Source organism: Helianthus annuus, chromosome 13, assembly GCF_002127325.2.
Source record: "Helianthus annuus cultivar XRQ/B chromosome 13, HanXRQr2.0-SUNRISE, whole genome shotgun sequence".
Taxonomy (NCBI): domain Eukaryota; kingdom Viridiplantae; phylum Streptophyta; class Magnoliopsida; order Asterales; family Asteraceae; genus Helianthus; species Helianthus annuus.
In genome coordinates this window covers 57,013,971-57,022,336 of record NC_035445.2, presented here as the reverse complement: position 1 = coordinate 57,022,336, position 8,366 = coordinate 57,013,971, and positions in this window count along the sequence as shown.

Below are 8,366 nucleotides of genomic sequence, written 5' to 3'. Positions count from 1 at the left end.
TTCAAAAAGAAGATTCTCCTCACTCATAGGCTACATGCCACCAGAGGATATGGATGATTACGTCAAGATCAAGGCAAGGCAAGCTAAACTAAGAGCTAAAGTTGAGAGTGAAAGTGAAGGTCTCAGCGAAGAAGGCATTGCTAAAAGACTGGATTTCTTCCTCACTAAAGTAAAGCAGATAGAAGTGTTTGCACAAGAACTGAACAAAGAAAAGGCTGAACAACGAAGAAAGTTAAGAAAACAATACCTGGCCTACATCATGAAAGAAAAATTCTATCCTGCTGAAGAAAAACAGTTTGAAGAATGGCCACTAATCGCTCTAAAGCATGAGGCTGATAGGATTGACAGAATCAAGAACGATCCTACAGAGAAAAAGAATGCTCCAAACTGGAGCAAATTCAAAAAGCTCATTGCTAACCTCACTGCTGAGTACAAAAGAAAGAAAAAGGAGCTGGTGGATGCAAAAATGGATACTGCTGAAGCCATATCAAAATGGTCCAGGCAGCAGACCGATGAAGCCTATGAAAGGCTAAAGAAAAAAAAGATAACTATTTCAAGTGCTTCAAAGAAACGTGAACAAATGATGAAGCTTGAACAGCAGATTGAAAACCTCAGAACATTGTTCAAATCAGCAGACAAACCTACTTTTGTGTCAAATCAAGAAGAAGGTAAACAGCTGACTGAAGAAGAGGTCAAAGAAAAGGAAGCAGAGTACTTCAAGGACACCATCATGAAAATGGGTCTAAAAGAAGACAGCTCAACAAAGCTTCAAAACCTTGTTAAGAAGGTATTAAACAAACCTGCATCACCAAACACTGCAACAGACATGACAGAAATTGAAAGGCAAGAGCAGATTGAGAAAGAAACTGCAGAAGACATAGCTACAGCAAACAAAGTCATTGAAGAGGCCTTCAAAAGAATGTCTGAAAGTCTGCAAGTGTTCACAAGGCCATTATCTCCTAACTCATCAAAGAATAAATCTCTCCCAAGAAACCCATTTGGTTTAAAAATACTAAAGTGGATGTCTGATCAAAATACCCACGTATTGACTCTTGTCAGAACCAATGGTGAAGTGAAGTACATATCAAGGAAAGAAGCACTAGGCCTTAGTGTTGAAGATTTGCAGGATCTCCTTGAACTTACACTATGTAGGGATGAAGATGATCTAAGTTCCAAAGAATTTGAAGCTGAATTTAAAAGACAAGCTAAGGAACTTTTGGTGAGAAATAAAGGTCCTGAATAATGAAGGGCTTTGGCATTATCTGTTCTAGGGGGAGATTGTTGGGATTGAACCCTACCAGAGGAACAGATATGTAAAGCTAAAACCGGATCACATCAGTGGACTAACAATAAGCAGCAGCCTACACTTTGCTTTCCCCTTGACAGTGGTATTCTAACAGCTGATGGATCTTAAGTACTGCTCACTACAACAACTGATGAACCAAACACTGATGAAACACTAAAGACTGCTGAAGACAAACAGTGTTGCTCTATCCACTGCTATTTTCTAGGTACTGCTGAAAGACACAAGCACTGCCCACTCAAAGACTGATCACCTTTGAAGAAAGCACTGAAGTTCAACATCAGTGCTCAGGCTACAACAGTGGAACGTGAAGCAGTTGTTATCTCTTGTTTTGTATTTTACTTATAATCATTTGTTAACATCAGTAGTTTGTATAGAACAGTTTTTGTAGGTTGTTAGGTTGTTAGATGTCACTATCATGGTGAAGTCAGCTGAGATGCTTCAGTGGTTTGGTTTGCCTATAAATGGAGCAGTACCCTGTACTGTCACATTTGATTGACTGAGTGGATTCTTCTTCTTCAGTCCAATCCTTTCATCTTGTGCAACCAACCATGGGGTATCAGGCTGAGGGGGAGCTTAGTATTGTAAGCATGCTTGTAATCATTTGCTTTGGAATTCAATCATTCGACTTAATGAGAAGCAATTGTTTATCATACTATTTTCCTCTTTGATTGGGTTTACAAAGTTTGTATCCATTTCCGCTGCACTTTATATCATTTCATATATTCTGTCTGTTCAATTTATATAAACAAACACAATCATGAGGGCCTCAGATCCTAACACTCTTAAAATTAACTATATTCCTGATGAACCACTTGTAAATTTGATCAAAACATATTTGTTTCCAAACACAGACTCCCCTTCACAAAAATATCATCATGTTTAGCACTTGGAACTTTGAAAATCAGCTTTTCAACATCAGTTGTCAAAAATCTTTTGGTTTTTTTTTAAAGTTTATGCTAAAACACACTAAAAATCTTTTTGAATTTTTGATTGTAAAGAAATGCAGTAAAGAAATATTTACAGAAAATATTTTTGTGAGTTTGTGTAAGAGGATCATATCAGTTTTTAGACAAATCACTAACACCGTTAAGCTTCATTTCATTTTAAGTTCTAAACAATTCACCTAGATTGTCAGTATATTGATCCACTTAAATTTTCACACAAAGTTCAACTACTTCAAGATATGATATTAATGTCTTAATCACTTAAACTTACTCGCGTGTCCCACTACTTGAATATACTCCCGTATCCAAATCCCAATATTCAGTCTTACAGGTGAGTATACCACAGATGATATCTGTAAGGGGTTAGATGCGAAACCGTGAGAGCTCAGGTCAGAACTTTCGTTCAGCAGAGAGATAACGGTTCGACTTTTGGTGTGTCCCCTTTAGAGGATCTTTTCTTCAACAGCAATGATTATCAATTTTATTGTTTCATCATTTTGCTGAGGGCGAGCTTATATTTCAAAGCATTTGCAGAAAGTATTATACGGGGACTTGGTCAGAATTTCCATTCAGCAGAAGTCCCGGAATAATACTCCAGATATCACTGAGTATAAAAACCTAGTATCTCAGAAAGAGGGACCTTTCAAACAAGATTTCGGGGGTTACCCATATTTCCAAGAAGTTGTTCCCCACGATATAAGCAAGTTTGAAATTTAGGTTTATATCTCGTCACAATCTACTAAATGTGCAAAAACCTACTGGCATATCCGCAGTGAGATTGTTTATCACATTTTGTCTTTACATTTCTTTAGCATGTTGTGACAGTCTACTGATGTACTATCATTTCCTCTTTTTCAACAAAAATCTTTTTTTTTTAATTTTATCAAGTTTTTGTCTTTTTCAAATTTTCTAATGTTTTTGGATTTTCTGAAATTTTTACTCCCCCTAAAATGCAAATACATTTAAGAAATTTGAAAATAAACTATACAAGTAAATTTGACAACTGATATTGAATTACCTCAATTCGCAATCCACTTGGCATAAACAATCAGAACTTTGCCTTTCAACAAACTATTTTCTCATTATGATTTCAAAACACTTAAGTTTGTTTTAATCAAAATAATTTTTCCGGAAAATATGTTTGTTTTTACCACTTGTAGAGAGGGTTCATCATCTTGTTCATTTTTTAATCATTTGTAGTAAATCAAGTACAACTTAATGTCCCTGATTTACCACTTGCAAGTATGCCCAAGCAAACCTCTGTACCACTTGTAAAAATAAACTCACTTGAACCTAGTGTAGGAATAAAACATCTACACAAATCCATTTTACCAACTAGGATGCCGATTCCTGCTTCACACTTACCAACCTGGAAGCTCCGGCATAGTCCAACACCTGTAAACATCTATCAACATTAAAACAATTCATTCACAAACATTCTTTTTAACAAGAAAGATGTTGATTCCTGATCCGCGATTACAAACTTGGGATCTCCGGCATAGTCCGGTTTTTCACATATTAAACACAGACATCCAAGCCTCAGCAAGCTTGGATGATAGCTTATCAAGTTCACTTTCAGTCAGGGTATATGTTGCTTTCTTTGTTTCATAAAACTCTTTTACCCCTTTCACCTTTCTATCAACCATTTTTCCAAAAATCTTTTTCACACTTCCATTAAACTCTTTATCGACATCAAATTCTTTCTTTTCAGAATAGAATTGATTCGATATCTCAACCTTACCAACTTTTGATTTAAAATTTTCAGACCTTAATGGTGGAAAGTTCTCATCATCCATCGGAGGTACTGAGTTTTCCTTTTTATCCTCAAACTGTGGCTCCTCTGATTTTGTGGAATCAGTTTCATCGCCGACTTTTTCAGAAACATTCTTAACAACCCACAGTTGGTTATCTTTGGCTTTCTTTTTGTAAAAATCTTTCTTTAAACTTTCACCAATTTCATAAGTTGAATTTTTCAAAGGTTTTGAATTTTTCAGTTGGTGGTTCAACATTGACAACTTTTTCTTTGAGTTTTCCGGAAACTCCCTGTTTCGGTTTTGTCGTTTGAGAACAATTTGATGCAATGTGACCAACTTCATTGCATTTGAAACATGTTCGAGTCTCTATTGGATGAAACACTCCAGTTCCTTTCTTTTTCTTCTCAGCAAGAAACTCCTGGTTTGATTGTTTCCAGAACGGTTTCTTCTGTTCATCCTCAGCACTTCCTCCTGAAACAAATTCTGTTTTTGTTTTAGATTTTTTCTCATATTTATAGTTTTCATGTGGAATAAAACCAAGTCCTTTCTTTTTGAAATTACCATTATGGTTTGGTTTCTTTTGAAAACCAGAACCAGAATTTTAACCTTTTTTCTTGTTTAATCGTTGTTGAACTCTTGAAGTGTATTTTTTAGGTTTTCCAATAAGATTTAAATCTTTTATTTCAGAAATAGTAATTTCTGTCATTTTGAAAACCTTTTTGATCATTTCAAATTTAACACTTCTTATTGGAAACTCTTTATCAGAATATAATTTGTCAGAATCATTCAAAGTACATGCTACTTCAAATGTTTCATCATTCAAATTCGATTTTGATAACAAAAACTCTTTACTGTAAGCCCGTTTAACTGAAGATTTTTTGACTGTTGACTGACGAACTTGAACCTCCAGACTCAGACTTTGACTCAGACTCCTCATCAGTATCCAACACCTGATCGACCACCTTTTTGATTAACTCAAACTCATGATCAGTGTCAGACGATGTGAAAGTGACGTCAATGTTTTCTGGTGATTCATCAGTTGTATCGGTTTTTAAGTTTATATTGATTGCCTTTTCAACTTGCTCCTCATTTGGTTTTCTGGGAGAATAACCTTCCCAGATCGGAGGCGGACACTTGTTATAGCTAACAGTCGGTTTCTTACCAGTATCTTTCTTCTTTGGCTTGTCGTCCTTGGATGCTTCGAAACCTGCAATAGTTGGATAAATTCGATCAATAAGATAATCAGAACTAGAATAACTTTGTAATGAACGTCTGATTCTCTCATTCTCAATTTTCTCGGTTTCCAACTCTTGTTTCCATTCTGCACTTTCTTCGATGTAGAAGTTAATAGCATTCTGTTTCATCATCATAGTTGCATTCATCATTGTCAAAGCATTTTCTCGTTCAGAATTTGTCTTTTGAAGACCAGTTACTGTTCTATTCAATACATCGTAAGACTCCTTCACATAGTTAAGATTGAACAGTAATTGTTCCTTTATCTTCTCATACTCAGCCAACTTTTCATCTTTAGCTGCACATTCTTGCAAGGTTCCAAACACTTTGTGCAAGGCTTGATGACTTCCACAATCTTTTCTACTTCGATGATTTTCTCAAATTCAACAACTCTTTCAGCTTCTTGCATCTTTTTTGTTTCACCATCCTCCTCAGCAACAATTTTAACTTCTTCACTTTGAACTATCTCATCTTGTTGAACAACACTTTCAAACTTCATCTGCTTTTGTTCTTTTACTGCTTTTCTCTCCTTCAGCTTCTCCAAGCGATCTGCAAAATAAAAGTGAAAACTTTCAGGAGATAGATGAGATTTTGCAACATTAATATGTTTTTCTTCTTCATCATCACTACTGTCATCAGTTGGTGATTGATCGAACTCAATTGACTTTTCAGAATTTTCACCCGAAGAACCAGAATCAGATGGTGTTTGATCAAAAATAGCTTCTCTTTCTAAACTCTCATCTGAACCTTGTGAGCTTTCTTCTGATGAAACAGATTTTTCTTCTTCATTCTTCACGCTCTCACCAATAGATTTCATCCACTCAGTAAACATATCTGGTTCTTTCACGATTTTAGCAATAAAAGCTTTAAACTCTCCCTTTTCATCTGTAAACATATCCCAGCTAAAGCCTTAAGGTAGTCTTTCATCCTCTTGATTGATCAAGCATGCTTTGCTGTTGGATGAAATGTATTTGTTCCAGTCAAAATCTTCTTGATTCACCAAACATGCTCTCTTCGAATCCTCTATCACTTTTCTACCATGAGCCACTTGTGGTTGTTGTTGTTGTTGACCAACTTGTTGATATATGGTTTTCCGGTAGTAGTAATCTTTTCCGAAAGGATTCTTTTCTTCACTGGCTTCTCTGTTCTTGCATTCCCTCTTGAAATGACCTTTCTCCCTGCATCGAAAACAAGTAACTTTAGATTTATCAAAACCTAAAGTGGAAACATGTGCATCAAGAAAGTCATTTCTTCCAGTAATCAGTTTGAATTTCTCTGCTCTTCTTAGAACACTAGCTAGATACCATTTTATGTCCATTGGTTCCATTTCATCAACGTCTATCTGATCATAATCCTCTTTTGTAAGCATAGGATTTCCGATCCTCCCTACAACCAATCCTTCATAAGATATTAGCACAGAACCAAGTAATGCCATGTGATCTTTCGCAACTTCTTCAGAGAAACTTTGACCATCAGGAAGATTCAAAGCAATGTTGCATTGTATCACATAACCATTTCCACTTTTAGAACTTTGATGCTGAAAGCTTGATTTTGTATCTTTTGGATTAACACTTGGATATGAAGAGAATCCACTGCTTTTGTTTGAACTTTGATCAACCTTTTCATATGAATCACCAGCACTAAAAGCAGTTTGAATCTTTGGACTTCTTTCAGCTTCTGGAACACTTCCTTTATAGTACATTTTCACATCTTGTTGACCACACGGATTATTCATCCTCGCAATCTTTTGTTGTTCCAGATCTTGACCCTCAATCTTCTCGATAAACTGAGAAATTGTTAACCCATCATAAACTCCAGTGTTTTTCAAGATCATCAAATATGTACCCCACTCTTTCTGAGGTAAAGCATTAGCTAACTTTTCGACCCATTCTTCACGATCTTTGGTTATGCTCAGCATCGACATGGATCGTACTAAGTGGCAATATCGTTCAATTAGCTTCTTTGTATCTTCCCCGGGCAGACTAGTGAATAGATCAAATTCCTTTTTAAGCAGTGCCTTTTTACTCTTGATCATATTTTCACTTCCCTCAAATTTGATTCTGAGAGCATCCCAAATTGATTTTGATATCTTCCCCGGGCAGACTAATCATCATCTTTTCAGCTTTGTACATATCTTGTTCTTGGTCACTGAATTCAGAAATTGTTTTTTCAACTTGCAGATCAGTACGCGGCAGTACATACTTTTTCAGAATACACTCCCATGATCTTAGATGGTTAGCTTGAACCCAGTTTTCGAATCTATCTTTCCATCCGTAATACTCTTCTATGCTCATTAGCTTCGGGGGTTTTTGTAAAGTTCCGGTCTCGTTTTCCAAATTTATGTTCTGAGCAATGGAAGCTGGAGTAGTCGGAGTAGCAAACGCGTTGTAAAACTCGTTCTCCATGTTTCAGTAATCAATGTTCCAAAAATAGTCAAATTCAAGCGGAATAACCAGAATACAATTTCAAGCGAAATATCAACTCTCACTTTCAAGCGGAATACCAAACTTCCTTTTCAAGCGAAATAACCAGTATACAATTTCAAGCGGAATGCTGGGTGTAACGGAATCACATGTAATCTCAAGCGGAATCTGACTGAGTCTATCTGAAGCGAAGTCAATGATTTCGCTTGAAATTTTTCAAGCGGAATAGTAACCTTTGAAGCGAAATATGTCAAGTTCAAGCAGAAACAAAAACTTGTCCGTTCAAGCGGAATCACTTCGAATGTTCATTTTTGCCATTTTTACTTCGAATTTTAAACTGATTCTTTCAAGGCTTTGTTAATTTGTAGTTTTACACAATCTATGAGAAATTGAGTTGATTTTAACCGTAAAATTTTGTTTGAATGATAAAAGAAGGTGTAGAAGTCAGAAAACACAGTGAAATCAGGCTATAATCTGCAGACTCCTCCTCCTGAGCTCTGATACCACTTGTGGGATCGTGTGGGGACCCGAACGAGTCGTTCAGAGGAGTTTTGATCTATTTCAGGTGCGGAAAACAAAAAACAGACTTAGAAACAGCTTGTTCTTCACTATAAACACTGATTTGATCGATATAACAACTAGTACATTCAGAATTCAAACCGGCAGCACCTCGGTATGAATTTCACAATTGATTACAACTGATTTC